We start from the raw sequence: 23,136 nt of genomic DNA on the forward strand, positions 1-23,136 counted from the left end.
TGCAGATCTTACGCAAGTGCACTGAGATCAGCTCTTTTTTTTTTCACTTTACAGAGGGCTAGGTCACCCGATCTCGCACTTGCGCAATGCTCGACAGCACTGGGATGAAGAGGAAATCCAGGACAACGCGGGACCAGATCGTGGGAAGGATCAGCGCCATCGAGGGACCTCTGGGAATAAAGGTAGGTGTACTTTTTTTCTTTTTGGTTTAGTTCTGTTTTAAGTCCAGGGCAAAGCCCCCAACCTGCCGCTGGCAGGATAAAGAGATAACTCCTGTGGTGGACTTTCTAGTACCAATGATCAGTCCATTTAAAAGTATACCTTGCAAAAGAAAGGGCTCCCACCCACTTAGATTGCACCTAGATTGGTAGAAACTGAGCGTGAGGTAAGTATTTTATCTTTTTTTTCCCCACGGGTGAACTTTTTTACATACTTCATATAAAGCGGGAGGAGATGCTAAGAAAATGAGTGGACTTTGCTTTCTAGAGCTTTAGGTAGAATATAAAAATCACTGTCCATCACTGTCTTTTTTCCTTTAAGAATTTGCCACTTGAGAAGAAGGATTCCATAGGACAGCCTAGGAATGAAGTGTCAGAGGATCTTTTTGCAGCCTGAAAAATGTCTTAGAAGTTTCTTGCAAACTCGTCATCTGTAATTGTACCTTTATCAAGAGCCCTATTGTGAAGCTGAACGATGCCTCATGTTTTCTCTGCCTCCCCAGGCGTAATCACCAACTACACCTCATCCCAATCCTGACAAGTGCCTATTAACATATTGTGATGGTGATAATGGAGGTGGGAGAGAAGAAATGGTAGCGTGGGTTGAGGGGTTGGAGAGATGTCAGAGCATGACAGTGCTGGAGTCCCCTCGGTGTCACCTCCCTGTGTGACAGGGCCCTCTCCTGTGTTTGTAGTGGTTGTCACTTTTGCATGGCATTTTCGGAAACATGGGGTGATGCTCCTTTGTGATGCTAATCCTTCCTAATGACAGCTTTGCCCGACTTGCAGGAGGCTACCCCTGCTAGAGGTAACTGTGTATGACAGTCACAGTTCGAAGAGGCTTTATTTTAGAATCCAAAAACTGAAACAAGATTAACCCTTGCACTTCTGGGTAGTTGTGCTTCTCTATAATTTTGTATCCTTCTAAAGGAAACCTTACTAGCATTTTCAGGATTAAGTCATTAGTGGCAGCCTCTATATTTCTCTTAGAAAAAGTTTAAAGTCCATTACTATACTACTTTTAGTGTGCTTTGATGGCAAATCACAGAACTGTGCCCCTGATCTGTCCAATAAATCTACGTACACACGTCAGATGATTGCCACCAAACACAAATAGCCGTGTTTGTCTCGGGCATAAATCTGGTCCTGGCAGAGTGATTAACGACCGACTGAGAATTACTTCTGTGCATTCCCATGGAATTATCTTTCTGCGACATTCATCTGACGATTATCTGATGTATGAATTCATTATTAATATTATTATTATTATTATTATTATTAATAATAAACAGGATTTATTTTAGTGCCAGCATATTACACAGCGCTGTACATTAAATAGGGGTTGCAAATGACAAACAAAAACAGACAGTAAAACAGGAGGAGAGGACCCTGCCCTGAAGAACTTACAATCTAGTAGGTGGGGGAATTTACACACAATAGGATAGGAGATATGTAGTGGTGGGAAGTAGTGATGGTTTCAAAAGACAGAAGAAGATGGGTAGGCGAGTTTGAAAAAATGGGTTTGGAGTGCTCTTTTAAATGAGCAGAAAGTAGGAGCAAGCTGAATAGGACGAGGAAGACCATTCCAGAGAGTCAGGGCAGCTCTAGAGAAGTCTTGTATCCGTGCGTGTGATAAGGGTTATTAGTGAGGAAGTCATCAGTAGGTCATTGTAGGAGCGGGGAGAGCGGCTGGGGGAGTATTTTTTTTACCAGGTCAGAGATGTAAGTGGGACAAGAAATGTGTAGGGATTTGAAGGCAAAGGAGATTGAATTTGATTCTAAGGTGAAATGGAAGCCAGTGTAGTGATCTGGAATACCAGAGAGGAGGATGTTACAGTAGTCTAGGCGAGAGACGATAGGAGTGTGTACAAGGAATTTGGTGGTCTCAGGGGACAGGTAGGGGCGGAAGATGTTGCGTCGATGAAAGTGACAGGACCTGGAAATGTTCTGAATATGGGGGGTAAATGAGAGGGCAGAGTCAAAGGTGACACCAAGACAACGTGCCTGAGGGGAGGGACGAATACCAGTGTTGTTAACAGTTAGAAATATGTCAGGGGGAGATTTGGAATTTGAGGGGGGGATGAGAATGAGAATGAATTTGGTTTTATCCAGGTTGAGTTATCCATGATGAGATGGCTAACAGGCAGAATGAGACCTTATCCAGGACTGAAGGAGACAGCTCAGGAGTGGACAGATAGATCTGAGTGTCATCAGCATACAGATGGTACTGTTAGCCAAAAGAGGATATGAGACTACCGAGAGAGAAGGTGTACAGAAAAAAAAAGAACCGGTTCATGGACTGACCCTTGGGGAACACCAACAGGGAGAAGAGTGGGCGAGGAGGAATTACCATTGAAAAAAACTTGAAAGGACCAGTCAGACAGATAGGAAGCAAACCAAGAGAGAGCAGTGTCTCTGATACCAATGGAGCGCATGATGTATTAGAAGGGGGTGATCAACAGTGTCAAAAGCAGAGGAAAGATCAAGGAGAAGGAGCAGGGAAAAGTTGCCTTGAGACTTGGCTCTGATGAGGTCATTGGCCACTTTAGTAAGGGATGTTTCAGTGGAATGGGCAGCTCTAAAACCAGACTGGAGAGGGTCAAGGAGAGAGTTGGTGCTCAGGTAATCGGTGAGTCTTTTGTAGACAAGGCATTCAAGACGTTTGGAGACATATGGAAGAAGGGAGATAGGATGGTAGTTAGAGGGTAGGGAGGGATACAGTAAGGGTTTCTTTAGGATAGGGAGAATTATGGGACGTTTGAAAGCTGAGGGGTATTTACCAGTAGAAAGGGAGAGGTTGAACAGTTGGGTTAGGGCAGGGGCCAGGATGGAGGAATGGGCATGAAGTAGATCAGAGGGAATTGGGTCAAGCAGATAGGTAGTAGATGGAGATGATGAGAGAAGAGACTTCATCCACATTAACGGGGCTTAGGGAGGCAAGTGATGATTTACAGGTGGAAGGGGTGGGTATGGTTGAAGTGGCTCAGTGAACAGAGACATCGGCCCTGATTTATTAAAGTTCTCCAAGGCTGGAGAGAATACACTTTCAATCAGTGAAGCTGCATAATTCAGCAAACTTGGAATGGATTTCCTAAAAGTCATTGGCTATTTGTTAGCAAATGTTTTTAATCCTTGACTTTCCTTTCATTTCAGGTTTGCTGGAACACCCAGCTTAATTGCAGAAAGTGTATTCTCTCCAGCCTTGAAGAAATTTAATAAATCAGAGCCATCTAGTCTTATTTTGTCTATTTTATCTCTAAAGTAGGTGGCTATGTCTTGGGCAGAGAAGGTTGTTGTAGGGGGGGGAGGGGGCAGGTGTGGGGTTTAGGAGGGAGTCAATTGTTGAGAAGAGGTTGTGTGGGTTGAAAGTTTGATAGTAAATGACAGCAGTGAAATAATTTTGCTTGGTGACATTGAGTGTTAAAGATTTGTAGCTTGGCTTTGTAGTCCATGAAGTTAGCACTGAGGCCAGATTTCCTCCACTTGTGCTCAGCTGCACGAACAGTCTTTTGTAGCTGTTTGGTGTGATTGTTGTGCCACGTTCAGGGGTTGTCAGGGCGGGGGTATCGGAAGGTGGCAGGGGCAACTTTATCCAAAGCCAAGGAATGAAAATGGTTTAACAGGGTGAATGCTTCATCTGGGGAGGTGAATATGGAGAGAGCGGGTGTTAGTGACACAAGGCAGTTTGAGAAAAGGTTGTGGTCAAGGTTATGGATATCTCTCTGCCATGGAGCAGGTCTGAGGTGTGGAAAAGGGGGGCAGGATTTTGATAGATTGAAGGTGATAAGGTTGTGATCAGAAAGGGGAAATGGTGAGTTGTCAAGGAGGGTGAGATTGCAGAGTTTTGAAAATATCAGGTCTAAAGTGTGTCCGGCTATGTGTGTGGGGCCATTGATGTTCTGTGTGAGTTCAAATGAGGAGGTAATGGAGAGCAGTTTGGCTGAGGAGGGAGGTTGGGCTCATCCACTGCAATATTAAAGTCACCAAGGATGAGGAAAGGCATGTCATGGGAAAGAATGTGTGGAGGTTATCCAAAAATTGTGATACTGGGCCAGAGGGGGCGATACACAACAGCAACAATGAAGGGTAAGGGGCTAAAGAGATGGACAGAGTGGACTTCAAAAGAGGTGAAAACGAGAGAGGGTGTGGTAGGAGAGACTCTGTATGTACATGTAGGTGAGAGAATGGGACCCACACCACCCCCTACTTTGTTGCCAGGTCTAGGGGTATGTGTAAAGTGCAGGCCTCCATAGGAGAGAGCAGCAGCAGAGGCAGAGTCAGAGGAGGAAAGCCAAGTTTCAGTGAGAGCCAGAAAGTTCAGACATTTAGAAAGGAGAAGGTTGTGTATGGAGGTTTTTCTTATTGCCAACAGATCGGGCATTCCATAGACTGCCAGAGAGAGGGGGTAACAACTTACGGGTAGGGTGAATGGGGATGAGGTTAGGATAAGGGAGTGTCTTGCTGAGAGTATATGGAAAGGGAAGGCTGTGTGGGGGACCAGGGTTAGGTGGGATGTCACCAGTAAGTATTAGTAGAGAAAAAAGGTGCAGGAGCACAGACAGAGAAATCAGGAGAGTGAAGGAGCAGAGAGATAATGAGTTATCAGACTGGGGAGGACAGGGAGTAGTGCAAACAAAGAGAGAGCAGGGTGATTAACACATTTCTACAGATAATTTGTGAACCATATGCGTACATTAAACAATGTGGCAAAATGAAGTCCATGAGAGGCCGGCCTGTAATTTGGATTGAAGTGAGACTTCTAAACCTGCTGAGTTCCAGGAGTGGGATATGACGATTCAGTCAAAGAGATGGTTTGATTAAATACCAGTTCAGAATTGCAGCAGCAGAGGTGTGTGAGATGTGTTGGAGAATAAATGGGGATTAGGTGCATACTGAGTCTTTGCAGGTGGTTCTGCTACTGGCAATCATACCACTGATAATTTTATATGTTGTAATTAGACAACTGATAAGGCAATGTAGTTTAGCCTACTGGTTCAGTACAGTTTTTTCATTCAGATTCTTCCATACTGCACTAGTCCAGCGGTTGTCAAGAAATTTTTGGTGGTCCACAGAATCCCTTCCATTCATTCTTCAATTCCACACCACCTTCATCAATACTTTGTCCATCATAATACCTTTTCCATATATAATCCTGACACATCCTACATTTCTTCTAACCATCTCTACTGATCTTATCCCCAAACACGTTCACTAATTAAGAACCTCCTCTTTATTTCTCCCCGAACTTGCGGGGGATGGGAGCACTGGCTCCCCAGCAGGGTCATTCTCCTGACCCCGCCGATCATGTCCCTTGTATGGGCACAACTTTTGTTGTGTCCATAGCCCTGCACTACTGTCCCCCCAGGATGTTACTGTCCCCCCAGCAAGCAGGTCTGAGCCTGTGATGGGAGAGTGAGCAGGTTCTGGCATTATCACATCACTCTGGGGGAAGTTTCTTTCCCTTTGAGTGACACACGGCTCCATGCACATGCCCGGTCTGGATTCCAGGCCTGGCGCATCTGCACTCGCTTCTACTACACGCCGCCGGATTTAAAATTACGAATTTAGTGGTCCGTGAGGTCCGAAAGGTTGGTGACCACTGCACTACCCTACACTCTTTTTGTCTGCAAGCTGGTAAAAAAGCAGCAAAAGTGGTAATGCAAGATATTTATTTCCAAATACACATACTGCTATATCCCTCTAATGGAAAATACTAAGAAGTTTCCCACAGCCACCAGTCAGGTTAAAATCCAACTTGAAAATGATTGATGATACTGAAGAGGAAAACCAACAGTATAGGCTAAAAGAAGATTCTTACTGCAGGGCATTAGTCGGTGCTAAATTAAATTAGAGTAAACTAAATGGACTGTCTGAATTTCGTGCAGTCGCAGTGTTAGTTGAAAATCATTAGTAAATAACTAATTTCTTTTACTATTCATTTGCATTTGGAGTTTAATTAATTAAATCATTTTTCATATATAAGATAAGCCAAATGTCAAAGTTGACCTCTAGCTTTTTTTTTCTATTTTTTGGATCAGGCTGACTTTTTAAAACTCTCTAGAGAAGACTAAAGAAGACATACTATCATGGGTGAACCTGTGTTATCCCAGAACTTTGGAATAGATTTCTTTAAAATTGTTTTCTATTAGTTGACAAATGTTTTCAATGCTGGACAAGGCCCATTGCATGTTTGTTAGATTTCCAGAAGGTTCACCCATAATGGTCTGTCTTCTCCAGTGCATCCATTGGAGAGATTCCTGCGCTTTTTGTTTCACCTAGGAAAAGATGTAGTCACCTAGGAACTGTGGGGAAATAACCCCAACAAGTGAAAAGAATCTGAAAGATATATATATATAAAAATCTGGTATCCTTTTATAGTAATACAATAGTAGCTTCTTATAGTAAAGTCTCCTCTACTTTCTATACTTTTGTATCCTTTATCTATGTTACAGAAACTGCCTGCCTGTCGTTTTTGGGATCTCATGGGAAGGCTAATAAAGGTGGGTTATTACTGTTAATCGCTTGTTCAGTTCATTGCAGGAGAAAGGATCAATAGGCCATTGTGAGGTCAAAAGGGAATGGATTGATTAGTGGACTCAAATCCTATTTTCTTTTCTATTTGTTAACGTCTTCATTTTCTTCAACATGTCCTGTCACATCTTCTGTGTGTCTTCCTCACAATGACAATTTGCATACCATTTACCATGAACTGAATCCATATTAACCTTCCCTTTCTATTATCCTAATGTATTTTTGTTTTACTAGTAGTCTGGAATATATGCCTTTGCTTCCGTTATGTATGTTCACAAATGCTGTGCATTTATTACTATTTTTATTTATTTTGCCTTTCTGCTGCACCACATATTTTGTCCCTCACCTTCTGCCTATGTTATTGTGTTATTGTGTAATATTTTATTACTTTGCTCTTCTGGTATCTTCTATTCTGTTCTATGTCCCTCCTGTTCATCAATTTATATTTCATGCTCATCCACACCAGTTACATTTTAGGTTTATATACAAAAAATGATGCGACTGTCCGTCTCCTTTGTCAAAGTATATGCTTTGTATATGGTATCATTTTTACTGGACAGGTTGCAAACCATCCTGTAAACTATAGACATAATTTAATAAAAGTATGTGTATAAATGCTTTTGGCCATTTTGACCTTCTTTAATAACATTTCCAGAAAGTTTTCATGTCTGCATAAACTGGTTTATTTGTTTTATTATTTATATAAATACTTTATTTGACAAAAACATTTATTGTAGGGGGCCTTCATGCTGCTCGTTCAGGAGAGCATGTTGGGGTTTTTAATAGGAAAGCCCAGCATTGCCTGCTTGGTCATTGGCTCAGTGCAAGACATAGCCAACAGCCCTGCGTAGAACTGACTTGCCCCCCCCCCCCCCCCCGCAAAGTGACTGCACCTATGAGAGCCCCTTGCAGGGGAGGGTATGGGGCACTTGTGCAGCTGCACACATTGCACCTCCCTGTGCCTGCTCCTATATTGGCTGCCTCTACTAATGTTTTTTACTACATGGTCATACATATGGCCAGAACTTTAAACTGGCCAATTTTCAAATAAAAGGTGTCCATTGGCTTGGACCACAACCACAACTAAAAGTCATAACCTTGTTAAAGAACTACTCCTTTTTAGGTCTACCCTACTGATTAGTGGCAAATATTTCAAACCGGCTAATGAGTTCCTGAGCCACTCCGATTTTGATGCCAGCAATGCTTTTAAACTATATTAGGCTGTTAAATAGATGCAAATTACATACCTAAACCTTACTTGTTCTTTACTTTGAAGGCCTACTTTGCTATTTGAACAGAACTGCAAAGGGAAGGGCCCCCCTTCAAAGGACACTTTTAATCTCAGGCCAACAACTTCTACAAACATATTGGCTATCAGTATCTTCATTTTAAACTGTGAGTGAGACTAACTATTCACACTAGCTGTTCATTTTGTTCACTTCATTACTCTCCTTTGCAACTTCTGAATCCCTTTTTCACCTCCCCCCAACCAAAGGACCGGGGGGGAAAATGTTTAGGTTGGGGCACCACCAAAGCAATTCTTTTACAATGGAAAGCAGAAATCGCTGTCAGAACTGTTATATTTCAGTGGGGTATAAATACAGTGATCCACATTGATTGGCCTATTCAAAGTAGATCATGCCTGGTGTGAGGAGCAAATACACAGCACCATATCTCATTTGTTCTTTTAAGAATCCCCAGCCGGTGGACTAGCTCCTGTAAGGAAGGTATGCAAATATCAAAATGCTTTGAGGGGTGAATGTTAATCTGGAGAAGTGGGTGTTCTTAGACAAGGTGTATTTGCATTCAAGTTGTCCTAGGTAAAATGTAATACTGCACCTGCATAATTAGAATATATACTATCCAAAGAGGGCCAAGCCAGGAGCCACAACTGCGCAAGGTTTAAGGTAAGGCTGGAGTTTAGCTTTAATGCACCTATGAATGCTTCTTCATAGGAGGAGAGGAGGTCATTTGACTTTTGGAGATTGATCTTTCTTTTTTGTTCACTGCCTTATTCAGTTCTGTTGCGTGAATAGACCTAATATTCCAACCACAATGAGTAATTACTTTCATGTGCATTTCTCCTGCACAACGAAACTGACAAATAAAAAAAAATCATAAGTTTCCTGTAATTCACATGAAACAATCCTTAGAAAAATTGGTTGACTGGTATAGAACAAGTGACACACTACAGCAAGAAGGAGATGGGCAGACTAGCGGGGATGACTGGATGTTGTTTACGGTGTCGGAGACTGAGGAGAAGGCAGGATTTCTGCTGCCAGAATGTACACTGGATAGCACTGAGTTATCCTGACAGTTGGCTCTGATTTGGATTGCACACAATTGCTGTGTTGAATAACACATTTTCATTTCATATGGACTGCAAGAGCTTTGGGACTGGAGCCCATCTTGATATAAGGGCAGTAGAGGATGCAGCAAATCCATGTATTATGAGATAATAATAGAAGTAGTGTCAATAGCATTTAGGGGGGGTTACCTGCAATATCAGGACACCATGTAGTGTCCACGGCTGAAAGATAGATGCTGTCATTCCTCTTGTCAAAATCTATTCTTATATAATTGAATAGGCATTTCTGAATATCAAAAACAATGACTAGACTACAATTTTTTGAGCTTCTGCACTGCAGCAACAAGTAGTATGGCCATTTACTGGAGTTCTGATACAAAGCCCTGATCAGGCAGGGAGCACAAATAAGACAGGCATGCTCACCATTAGAAAGACACTGATAGAGGACAATAACTATTGGCTGGGACAATGTGTAACTTCCACTATACTAAATACTCCAACTATGGTATATAAAAAAACAAAGAAGGCAGACTAGAACCTTTCACAAAAGAGATGTAGAAATATAAGTCAAAAAAAGGAACTGTGCCGCTTCATAACTTGTGTCAGGGCCTGAACTGCCCACAGTCATACAAAAAAGCCATTCTAAGCTATCTGACGATGGCTACGACATGCAATCAACCAACAAGTTTTTTCACAATAAATTGAAAGGCATTTACAGTGTCCCCAGTGTTGCGATAGTGACTGATGAAGGCCAGTCATGTTCATGGCAGCTAAAAATTTTTCTCTGTCTGGCAGGAGCAAGGTTTCCAGAAACACTGGCTGTATTGCTCAGTGATGTGAGGCACGTGTACTGACTAAGCTGTAAATAAATAGTAACATTAGCAGTGAGAATATATGCCCTATTTTTGTCTGTTTGGATGGGATGAGCAGTGAGAATATGTTCTGATTTTTGTAGATTAGGATGCAAAACACACCACATAAATGTGAAAGAAGTTGATTGAAAATACCAAATAAAATCTAGCCTGGTTAATGAAAGTGACCTAACTCTTATCCTAACCCTTATCCTAAAAACTATGCTTAAACGTCTAACCCTTCATCTTAGACCTAGTTTTAATTTTTATTATATTTCCTAGGAGAACATACTTAACCAGACATTTAAAGTTTTGGCACCAAGTATACCACCTCTTGGCAAGTTACACTGAATACCATTGATAATCTCAGCAAAGTGGTACCTGGCAGTTCTTGCAGATAACGTGTTGGAGGCAGGAGAATTGGGCACAAGTGAGGATCTGAGCAAGACAAAAGCCAAATTGTGGTGGCTGGATGATTAGGTCACAGAAACTCCAGTGGCTAGTACCTACCAAAAGTAGTCCAAGGAAGGACAACCCGTGAACCGGCAGCAGGGATATCGGCCCCCAAGGCTCAATAATATGCATGGCAAGCAAAGGTTATTCATTTGGTCAGATCCCACAAAAGATCTGGTGTAGCAAAAAGTCATGAAAAATATAATTTGTGCCACCAAAAAAAGGTCAGAACACACACTGCATTGCTGGTTGCCACATATGGAGCTCAGTAGCCACAGAGCAGTCAGAGTGCACATGCTAATCCTTCATCAAAAATACCTACAAGGGGGAAGCTGGAAGCGTCAGAAGTGGATCAGCAGTAGAGAAAAGGCTGTTTTGGCAGCTGCATCCCTGCTGTATCCTCCCTGTAGTGAATACCAGATTTTGATGGTCGTTTTTTAAGTTCCCGCATTGCCCTTTCTAAAATATTTTGTGGGACCACTGCATTACCACTATTTTTATTGAGACAATCACAAAAAAATGTCTCAGGCACTAAATATAGTGTCTGTATGAGGCTTGAGTCTGTCAATTAGCAATTATTGAAACCAATCATTTTTCACTTTGTCTACACTATCTGTTTCCTTATGAAAGGCAAAACTATAATAAAGAGAAATCTGGATGACCTTACTATGGGGAGATGTAAGAGTTATTGGAACATGTTCAAAAAGAGACCACAATTTCTGTGATTGTTCTTGCACAAAAAATGTACAGTATATCTAGAAAGCATAAAACAAACTTTGGGTTCCTTGGTAAATGCTCTTGACTTTATAGAGCCTTTTTATAAAGGGGTGAACAGGACACACCCAGAAGAATGGTCAGTTATACAAAAATAATGCCACTTTAGTTTGTCCTATTTATTGACATTTTTAAACATGATTGTCACTTTTATATCTTTTTTGTCTTATTTGCCATATTTATCAGCTTGAATACCACTTTATAAATTGCCGGATACTGTCCTCTACTTTGAAAGTGTAGAATACGATAGTCTACATCTGAGATAAGTGATGTTTTTTTTCAAACTTTCTGTTTGACAATTTTTCAGCTGTGTTCAGTGTGCCCCTTTAGAAAGAAAAGTGAACAGAGCTTCTGATTACTGCCTAATGCTAATACAGTACCTCTATTCTTAATTTTTAGAAGTTTGTTTCCATATTTATAAATATGACATTCTACAAAGATTAGGTTTCAAGAAGTAGAGAACATTTTTTTGCTACCCATATTCCCTTAGGAACATGTACATGCCATTGAACATGTGGGAATCCAGCTGAGTTCTTGTGAACTCCAAGGTAAATGCTTCATACATGAGCATTAGAAGGGCAGTGCCATGTGTTCTGGTATCTATTAATCACTGAACAGGAAGTTTAGGTATTTTATGTCTCAAAAAGTTTTAACTGTTTACTTTTGTTTATGAGAAGATGACCACATCAACTACCCTGGAGAAGAAAAAGGAAGTGGCTAGTTAGAGAAATACTGTCAGCAAAAAAAGGGGAATTTCTTTCAAGCAAAGGGCATTTTGTTACCAGGAAATGTCTTTTGGGAATCATAGGGAAAAAGTCAGTAATGTACCACCACAAGGTGTACCGCATGGGAAAAAAAGTGTCTCAAAATTTAACTTGGGAAATATGTAGCTAAAAGAGGTTCAAAAATGTCTTGCTTGAAAATGCTTTTCATAGTAGATTTGTTTCCTTTAAAATATATTGACTATGATATCTTGGGATCAACTATTAGAATCACTGTGGCATTTACAAGAAGGGTCACCTTACTACTTCAGTGTTAGCAATGTTAGATTTGCTAAGGTAAACCACCTAACAGTTTTGTATTAACAAGTACAATTTCTATACTTAGTTTCTCCCTTAGCACTCTTGCTTTGGCTATTATGAAGGGGTCCTACTCATCCTACTGAATTTTATTGTATTTTATATTATGTAAAATGTAAAAGGAAGAGCTCAAACAAACAAAGGGGAATCAGAGACAATCAAAACTTCCAAATGGACAGAAATATTTTTGGGAGTTATGGACATCTCGATGTTGCAGCATACAAGACATACAGTATATGAACAGGAGTTTAGCCAGTTGTACCTATAAGTAAAATAGCACTTTTCGGTTTACTGACCCAATTACTTGCACTATAAAATTACAAATGACACATATTTATTGCTTTGGGCAACATCTTTATCTTGCAGAGGTAGACAAGCTTCATGATCACAGCTATATGTTGTAGTTTGCTAAAGTACTAAAATTGGTTCTTTTGTTTTTTATTGCAGTACAAAATATCAAGAACCAGGAAACTTACTGTTTATGCTTTAAACATATCATCTGAACCCCTGCTATAGGTACTATATCCACAGCTCACAGTGCATGTGTCTGGTGGCTAATGGGGTGAATGCCTCCTTTATTTTTGTCCGGTGGGAAGAATGCAATTTTATATAGCCAAAAAGATCATTGGTGTCAATTAAACTGACCTGTGAGACATAAATTGCTCATTGCTCAAGGAACCCCTTGCAACTTGAGGAACCCTGGTTGAGAAACACTGGTCTAAATACATATGAATATATAATACATCCACCAGTAAACCAAAATCTATAGTTATGCCAAATTTTAACAAACCAATTGACTACTGGGCAGCACAGTTAGCCTGCAGAGCTTACGTTTTATGCTGCAGTTCAACAGCACTTAGTAGGCTTGTTCCTGCCCCCAGCTTGTGACTGGACAGGTAGTGGCAAGAGAGAATGGATAGGTGAGTAAAATTTGCAAGGGTTAAGCAATTGACAGTGACTCTTTGAAGTTTACAAAAATAGAAAATTGGTGCAAGCTCATGTAAACAAACAACACCAATAATCTCAGCTGGACTGATACTGAGGCTGAACTTCAAGTATGCTGGCCCCATGATAAAGAAGACAGACAATGGAACATCAAGGCAACAGGGCAAGGCAGTGACTGCTACAGTGAATACACAGCATCAGCAAACAACAATAGCCTAGGAGAGCAAGGAAAAGACATTGTTTGGTGATTGGTAAATCTAGATGACTAAAGAACAACTGTTTCCCTAATAAATTTGTACCTAATAGTTATGCATGCATGTGAGGGATGATCCCTAATGTTAGTACCTGCAGGAATTGTATTTGAATACCTCACAACATTCAGTATTTCAGTCTTTCCACTATATAACATTCAATGGGCTTTAGTTTGAATCAATGTTTTCTTTAAGCATGCTATGCAACTATATTCCTTATATAAAGATGATTAATATTATTAGATTATTATATTTTGGTGGCGTGTCTTGTGTATCCATTATTTGCCTGAAATGCACATCTATTATCCTAAAAATAGGTTAGTCAATATGACAAAAGACCAATGGAGGATGATACTATCAACTTGAATCTACAATCATATTTCAACCATTATAATGGTCAGAAAGCCCAAAACAGCTGGCTTTTGTATAACTTTGCTGTATACGTGTGTGGCCAGATGCAGTTTTAATCCTGTTAGGTAAAGGTTGAACTGTTAGGTAATCTTCTGAATTTAGGTCATCAAATCTCACTTTAAGAACCCCAGGATTTCATTGGATATTTTCTATACTAATGGCTGTTAGGGTAAAAGGTTGTTAGGGTATTTAGTGCCATATGTGTAGCTGGATGTGAAACTGTTAATGCACATTATGTTGCGGAGCTGTGGGCGCTTTAGCTGACATGGTAGAAAAGTTGCACAGTTGCTCTGAAATCCCAGTCTACAAGAAGCAGCCCCCTTCTCCCTCCCTTTACAAATAACCCTGTGAACTGAGGAAATGATGCGTTCCTTGTGATTAAATTAGCGTAAGTAATAAGATATCGTAGAATTGATTGATTCCCCCAGCAATGGTTATTAACTAGCTCAACACAGAGGAAAACACAGACATTACTTTGAAAATTGATTTCTGGCAGGCATAGAAGCCGGTCGTGTATGTCCAAGGCTAAAGAAGAAAGCTTACTGCTATTCCTGAGTGGAACTTGTAAGTCAGTTTCTCCTTTTCACTTTCGTGGATGTTCCTGAAAAACACTCTCACAGTGTACCTGTAGAAATTATACAAGTGATGCCTAGAGGTTGCTGACTATATTTTCACTTGTCTACTCACTTGCTGGGAGTTTTATTATGCAAGGTGCTCCTTTATCCAAGTTGTCTTTTCAGCAAATAACCTCAGCTCAAGCCTACCTTCTCAGTACCTTAATATTGGTTAGTAAGAACACCCTTTAATGTTCTGAACCATTGGCAGGGCCTGGGAAGTTGGAAGGAGTACATCTGCTGCTCTGATGAATACATACAACATCTCTAGAGCCCTAAAAACCAAGGTGCTCAGCTACGCAAATGTTGACTTCAGTATAGAAAGTCAGGTTCTGGTCCACTCTCTACCGGCTCACTATTTCTCATTAAGCCACCTAAAACCTGGGGAGTTTAAAAGAAGAATATGGTAGGCCCAAGCCTAACTTCCTTTACATAAGTCAAGCCAATATCAATGGACCAAAGAGACTCCATCTCTTATCTATAGGGGTGGCACTTATGGCTGCTTTAAAAGTCTTTTACTCAAAGTTGGAAACTCAGAATGTGTTTGGAACTAAATTGAATGAGCTTAAGTTGTTAATGTTAAGTACCACAGTAAGATGCAGATATGCTGAATGACAGCTGATTTATTTCAGTCTATTTGTCAGCAATGCCATAGTGACATAAATAGCTGGAAGGCACATAGGTCTTGAATAGGCTCCAAAGTGAACCTGAAGTGCCCCAAAATATTTCTAATATTGCAATAATGCTTAAAGTGTACTGCCCAAAGTGAGAGACAATGTCTTAAATAATTGCTGCCCAAACAATCATTCAATCATTTGAGTTCCAACAGTTTTAAAACATACAGTACTTCACTGTAGGAAAATAACTGCAAGTACCTGTGTTAACCGCTGGAAACAATATTTCTTGACACTGGACACTTAGTCTAGTGACACTAGAACCAACAGGAGCTGTACACACAGCACTGTTCAATTGTATTGGGAATGGATGGGGAAGAATGAGCGAGTCTCTCATTGGTCAGGACAGGTTGATGCTTGATTTTTTCATTCTTGATTTTTTCCCTAACAATCACAATCTTTCATCACAGAGGAAAATATTCTAGCATGTGTGTCTTTATTCTTTAGCTTGGTTGCTCTGTCACTGTAGAACCTTCTTGAATACTATTAACGAAATGCACACAAGGCTTTGATTACTGCCATGAAGGTTAGTTACCACTGATACCTATCCTAAGCTTATAGTTGTTAACAAAATCCACTAAGAAGGTTTTAATAAACAAATGGGACTTGGTCAAACAGGAGGGTCCCATAAAAGCCCCCCAAACAGACAGTGTCCAAAAATGTTAGAAAGTTTGTACTAGATTGTAAGCTCTTTGGGGCAGGGACCTCTCCTCCTATATCACTGTCTGTATTAGTCTGTCATTTGCAACCCCTATTTAATGTACAGCGCTGCGTAATATGTTGGCGCTATATAGATCCTGTTTATTAATAATAATATTAATACTAATAAATACTAGCCATGTGAATTGGCACAGCCACATGCATTGTTTTCATTTCTATCAAGTGGCTCTTTCTATAGCAGCGTGTGGACAGGCAAGTGCATACATTCTGCTTTGGTGGTACAATTCAGTAAATTTAGGTAGAGTCTAGCCTCAGACCTGAATGTTTTTCAGCAGTAATCTATGACCAACGACACATGACCTGATCTGTTGATTCCTGCTACCTCTCCAGCTTGGCTTGTGACCTGCTTCTGGATTTCCTGTTCCTTACTTTTTTAGGATGCCTTCTGTGTTGTTACTGACTCAAGGCTGCTCTTCTGATTAGACTCCTGTCTGCTGCCTTGTTCTTTGTTAGCTTTAACTTGTCCTTTGACCCTGCATTTGTCACTGATTCCTTACCCTCCTGTATCTCTGTTCCTGACCCTGTCCTTTATTTTGCCCATGCTTCTTCTTCATTACCTATTTGTCAAAAACTTCCTGTTTGCTGCGGTCCTGTTTATACTGGTGCCAGAATTTGAGTTTTAGCAACACCGATAAGATATCAAGGTCCTCATCATCAGGTCCTCTTACCATTGCTTTTTTACCAAATCTCATTAAACAGTGGTTTGTGGTCTAGCAGTGTAACAAAGGCAGCCTTCGTAATCTTAGACTCCCAGGGGTTCCTGACCTATGTACTCAAAAGCACACAGCTGTATTTAAACAATTTAGTAATGTCTTGCCACTATGTTAGCCAGCAAGATCTTTTACAGAGACATGTTTCCAATGGCAATAGATTAAAAGTAAAAAAGCATCACATTTTATGCTGAATTCCAGATAAATAGTTAAATACAAAAATAATATAGACATATATGAAAGCTGTTTTACCTGCCAAAGGATTTGTCTTGTGTATGAGATTTCCACAATTCTCCAATGCAGCAAACAGCACTGTATGGTAGATGAGTATACCTGATTTACTGCTGTAGCCACTTACAGTTCTCCTCCCAAACCCCATACTTTAATGGAACAGTAAACGAAAAAGTAGCACATTGATAAGATCATCTCAGTCACTCTGCTCTGCTTTTCTATCAACATGCTCTGTGCATTGCACCCCAATTGATTGCCTCATTGTGCTCATTCTTTTCTTCTCTGTTGGAGCTCGGCTGTAAAAAGACTGCAACGGGCTTAAACCAAATCGGATTTATATAGTTACACTGCCAATTCCATTACAGATTAATATTAATTAAAAAAAACTGAATTTATTTTAGTATTCTTTATCCGCCTAGATTTCAGCTTTAAAGGTTTCAATTAATGTTACAAAGTTTTTTTTATTTTTGTTCTAGAAGACTGATGATCTACTCGGCCTCTTTCTTTGAACAGACTAGCTTGCTGCCTCACAGCACTATTGAGGTAATTTATTCATCCTACTCTGAATGTTTAATCATCCATAGCTCATACAACAATGCCAGGTCACTTTCGTGATGGCTGGGTCACTGTGCTACCCTGTGCCTAACAAAATACCACTTAGAAATTCTACACATCAGCTGGCTACATCCTGGCATTATATATACATTTTTTTCCTCTTCAGACAGAATTTCACGGCCTGCTTTATTGCTTCATCATCTACCCAATAAGTTTCTCTGCCAGGAACAAATAAAAAAAAAATACCCAGCTCATTTTGCCTGTTTTTCAAGCTCTGTTCTGGTCTCCGGTGCTCCCCCCTCGCAGGAATTCTAAATGAGTTGTATTACATTTTAAAAAATAAATGCGCCTCTGGGATTACCTGGAGTCACTTATATGTCTGAATGTCATTGATTTTTGTCCTAATTGTTATTCAGTATGCTAATTCCCCCTACAAATCTACCGCGCTTATTGATCCCAAAAAGCAATAAACTCTCCCACAAACAAAGCAAGCGTTATTGCAATGTTGGGAAAACATCATTTAATATCAATAGGCTATTTACAATTCACTTTACCCAAATTTCACCCCTGAGCAAAGGCATGATACGTTACAGATGCCCTGAGAACTGAGAGATAAGACTTGCGCTTAACCTTCACCGAACTGAAAGACCATCTGTTAGATGTAAGCCACAGTAAGCAAATCCATATCTGTTATAAAGGGAACTCAGCATTCTTTCTTGATATCTTGCTGTTTGGAAATCACTATATATATTAGCACGAATGGATCTGTAATCAAATAGTGTATGTTGAAAGATGACAGATCTGCTCCTTCTGATCATTTTAGATGATGTACAGCAGTCTCATTCATAGTGACCTTTTGAGCTGAATAATACATGGTTCAGCTTTGCCATACCATTGAAAAGTACCCTGGACAGTTCTTATTCTGGAGCAAACGCACACATTTCTATCTCATTGCACCAACAGCAATGTAGGGCAATTTACCTATGCAACCCATTACATTTAAAAATATCTGGTTGAGAAGACACACATAGCCAGAACATTGCACAATCAGACTGGAGAGATTTAAAATGGAACTCAATGGAATACTATGAATTTGGATCTTTATTGCTGTCTGAACGCTTAAAGGGAACATTTATTTATTATTGTACCAATTCCATGGTTAAAGTGAAAGGAAATATCTTCAAAATAAATGGAACATTGTCACTGTAAGAGATGTCCCATTTTCCCTCACCTCTTTTTTCCAATGACAAATGTTAAAGTTGGAATATCCTCTCACCCATGAAGGTTTTCCAGGTCATTATGTATTTAGTAGTAGTCACATTCAACTAGACTTGTACTGTTTAAGATGTTTTGCAGTTCTCCAAGCTGCTTCAGCAGTAAACTGCAGAAGTAAACCCAAACCAAAAAAACACACCTGTCTTCAATCCCGAATATCAGTCTATACGTTGGGAGGTTTGTTCTATCAGGTCTCGCGCGGTCCGGGTATCTGTCTTCGGATGCCGCCATCTTCTTCTCTCTTATTCCGGGTTCTTCTTTCTGCGTCACTTGATCTCACACTGTGCAGGGATTGAGTGGCGTAGATTGGGAACTTGCCAATCGGACTGCACATGTGTAATATTGGCAATTTTCTTCCCTATTGTTGAAAGGGCTCCTAGGCGATCAAGAATTAAAGGAGCGGTGCTCCTTTAAAAAAAAAAAAAAAAAATGTTTATTTTAAATAAAAGGGTTGTCTACCCTTTTATGTAAAATAATAATTCTAAGTTTAGGTATGCTTTAATCATACAATGCACAAGCATATATGTCGATTCAAAAAACAAACAAAAGTTAATTGAACAAAACTTCAATGTCTGAGCTCAATGTCATGCATTTTCATGCCATGGGGTCAGCAGGACAGCTGGATACTTATCATTTTAAGAAAATGGGAGATCTAATGGCAACCTCCTCAAACATGTCCTTTAACGGTGGTGCTGCCATTTTCCTTCTCAGGGTGCCGCCATCTTCCTTCTCTCCATTTTCCCCAGAGACGATTTTCAACCACCTTGATTGGCCATGCTAAGATGACTTAGTTCATTTATCCCTGGCACGCGTAAGGGAAGCCGGGATTGCCAGCCAAGGCAGACACTGCATATGTGCATCAAACCCAGAACAACAAATGTCCTGAAACCCGGAGTGGTTAGATACAATATTACAGAAAGGACATCGCCTGTACCTTTCTGCATTTATAACCTGATCAAGCATTTATAAAAGTAGATCTTAGCTCCACTTTAGGCCAAACCTTATTCTGTCACGAGACATAGAAGTTTTTTGGCAGAAGATCATACCTGATAAGCTTTCAACACTGTTTTACCATGATTTTGCAATAGTTAATTATAATGATATTCAAATACTCACACAGATAAATCAATATAATATTGAATTTTCCCTTTCTTCCTGGTAAATATCTGCTTCTGTCTCATTAGCAGAATAAAAAGAAGTGAAGATGATCCCACAAGCAAGGCCAAGAGGCCCACCTGCAGCAATAACCTAGTTTAAAAGCTGTTTGCATCTTTGGGTGGATTTTACCCTGGTTTCATGGATTTTACAAATTAGACCCTCAAGGATGCCCTGTGGGATGATATCCTGAAGAGGACCCCTCAGTCTCCAGAGCATGCTATACTTTAGGGATAGAGATATTGAAGTTAAATAAACATTGCATACTAGAATGAAATAGACTGCGAGCAAGGGAAGACGCACCGGAGATTAGAGCTGTGGCTTTGAAGTAAGACTTTTGTGCGTAAAAACGGTTCTTAGCCTAACTTAATGGTACCCGATAGTCAATAGAAATTAACAATTTAGGGTTAGGGTTAGAGCTAAAAGCTCTACTTTTTTGTTTTAAAATTGATGGAACATATACTATATAACTGCTACACTGTAAAACTTATAAGATTATATGTAAAGTGGTGATGTTTAATCTAATTGTTCATAAATCTATTTATGTCAGTAATATTCCAGTGACTTTTATTGTAATGCCAGTTCAGGAGCTGTGTATACTTGAGAACCACTGAAGAGTTCGGAGGATTTTTTTGTGTAAAGTTTAAATGGTACAGTGGTGCAAGCATTGTCCAAAATATTTCGCATCACCAAACTGAAGTGCAGCACGGTCAAGTTAAAGTGGGTGTGTTCAGGATAAAGAACCTGCCTTACCAATCAGGTACGGATTATACCAGAAACAGGCATATGGATTTTATGAACCAGAGGCCAATCTCAATGACATGCAGATAATAAGAAGAGAAGGCACTTGTCAACAAGATACATTCCAACAATATTCAGATACTCCAGTGACAGACGGATTTACCAGTAACATGTCCCTTTAGGACAGTGAAATTAATCAGTAACAGGCAGATTCTAATGACAGGCAGGGGGGAAATCAATGCAGCTGCTGTCAGAGCCTTTATCCGACAGGTTGGGGCAGGGGGAGAACTGGAGATTTGGGGATCTAATCTTGAAGTCTACCAACCTGGCTAAAAAATCTGGAGTTGCTGGGTCAACCCTACAGTCTTCCCAGGTCTGGGGTTGTGTTTGACTTGCTTTCTTTTCATACATCATGTCCTATTGGGGAGCATTAAAATGAATGCAATGCAGGCCAAACACAACCTTTTCTTGTGTTTCCTGCTGTTTTATTATTTTTTTTTTTCTTGTGATTTAAACACAAACTCGATAATTAGGAAAAGAATGCCCATGAACACTTACCCCGAACAGTTTGATGATATACCTGCTAGGATGTGTACCTATTTCTAACAGCGAGCCCTAAGGTTGCACCCTTTTTTTCACAGTCTCGTTGTTTCCATTGCTGACTGCTAATAACCTGATAAGGGAAAGGTGAGCTGGAAGGTAACAGTGTTTCTTTCCATTTCTCACATTAATTAACATCCCACTGGTTACACATGTCATTGTCACACATTAAGGGGAGGTAGGCTTTATTAGCACCTGTAAAAATACCACAGCATCTCAGTAATAGCAGCAGACAGCAGTATGCAAGGCAAAAAATGAGCATATATTTATGTACTTCTGCCTAAATTCAATTTATTTTTTTTCTTTCCAACTGTAATGTGGATGTATAGTTCAAATATGACCAGTACCAAAATCAGTAGGACCAGGAAACATCTCAGTTTTACCTAATCACATTATTATTCATGTTTGAAATGTACCTCTATACCAAGCCCTATCATTTCAGGCCAAGTTAGCCAAAGTGCTGCCTAAATACTGTATACAGATAGCTGCCTTGCAATGTGCACAGCATACAGTTTTGCATACAGATAGCACAATTGCAGAAGTATGCATAAATAATAATTTCTAATAAAATGTAATAATAATAAAATAATAAATAATAAAATATGACAACGATCCCTTTCATATTACACAAATGACAGGTAATACCAAATTTGACTGTCATAGCTCCTGCTCAATGTGTACAGTTTAAAATAGACATGAACAGGTATTTGAAATCTGTAATAAATAAATGACACATTTACGGGCTCTGTGGGACCACAATATCCATATCCTTAGTGCTGACCATTGTTTTTCTTTGGTTTGTAAAATCCTACCAGATATATATACTGTTGCAGTTTTGTAATATTTAATGATTACATGTGTTATACTACACTAAACCTTTTATTCATCTTTTAATTAGTTCTATTTGAAAAGTCATTTACAAAGAAAAAGTAGTGGCAAAAAAGCATTTGAGTTTAACCAATTGTTTTTTGTGTATTCTTTCTTCATGGTCCAAAAAAACTCTCAGTGTTTCAATGGTGTGTCCTTTGCCTACATGCTCTTGCTAAGGGATGCCCCTATTTCTTGTCTTGGGTTTAATGTTTTATCCCGTATAGCATAGCACAAAATATCCAGTTATTTTTCTACTCACGCACAGTTACATGACAGATGGCACTGGAATGTAATACCAAGGACATAGGAATACTGGTGGTGGTTATGGGGCCTAGAGATTGGAAGGAGCCCAGTGAACTGAAATTAGTGTGGAAAGAAAGGGGCTAGCACCACTTTAAAATCATTGATGGTATGGTGGATATTGCTAACAATCAGGGCTTTACAAGGAGGTATGCTGTTGCTCGGTCAGCCTAGACTGATTGAACAGCTCTGGTGCCCTGAATGGCAGAGGTCTTTTAAAGTTACCCTGGCTGTCTTTCTCTTCAGTTCGCTTTTCTCCCTAGGGAAGTGTTTTCTTTTCTAGGACAACCTTTTAGTGTTCCCCATGCAGTCCCCCCCTCTCTTTGTTATTCTAGGACAGTCTTTCCCCACTCTGTCTCTCCAAGGCAGTCCTTTATACATGACAGAATTATAAATATATACTGTACACATCTCATTATGCCAAATTACCAATTTTCACCATGGTGCACTTTGCACTCACCACTCATCACTCAGCTCTCCAAGTGCTATTAAAATTTTGCTGTTCCACCCCATGATGTTGCAGCGCCCTAATCCATACTGCGCAATTCAACACAATTTGACACCATGTTCCCATAATAAAGGTTCACAAACACTACTATGCGTGGCTTTTTAGATACATTGCATTGCACATGTTATTCTATGCATGCAGTGTTCTGTGTTTAATACAGATGGACATGCTACTCTGTGTATAATACTGATACACTCTTCATTGGCTAGCTCTCCCACAATCAATAAATCACATCATTCACAGATTATGCTGCGGTTAGGTTCATTTTGTAGAGGAATCTCAGCGGGTTCATCAGTGGGTTAATTGCTTTGCAATAAGGAGTGAAAAAATAGACCTGGATTGCCCCAGCCTCTCATAGGCAG

At 39.9% G+C, this 23,136-nt stretch overlaps 1 long non-coding RNA gene across 3 annotated transcripts; it reads left to right on the forward strand.

Annotated features, from left to right (window-relative positions):
- On the forward strand, positions 1 to 23,107 carry LOC140325716 (uncharacterized). 3 transcript variants are annotated; one of them, XR_011919721.1, is made up of 5 exons: positions 1 to 182; positions 6,671 to 6,718; positions 12,662 to 12,730; positions 17,247 to 17,313; positions 19,785 to 23,107. It is a non-coding gene; the product is annotated as an uncharacterized lncRNA (long non-coding RNA). The 3 variants fall into 3 exon arrangements; XR_011919719.1 differs by lacking the exon at positions 19,785 to 23,107 and having other exon boundaries at positions 12,662 to 17,313; XR_011919720.1 differs by lacking the exons at positions 6,671 to 6,718; positions 19,785 to 23,107 and having other exon boundaries at positions 12,662 to 17,313.
- The last annotated feature ends 29 nt before the right edge of the window (positions 23,108 to 23,136 follow it).

This window comes from Pyxicephalus adspersus, chromosome 3 (genome assembly GCF_032062135.1).
Source record: "Pyxicephalus adspersus chromosome 3, UCB_Pads_2.0, whole genome shotgun sequence".
Lineage (NCBI taxonomy): Eukaryota > Metazoa > Chordata > Amphibia > Anura > Pyxicephalidae > Pyxicephalus > Pyxicephalus adspersus.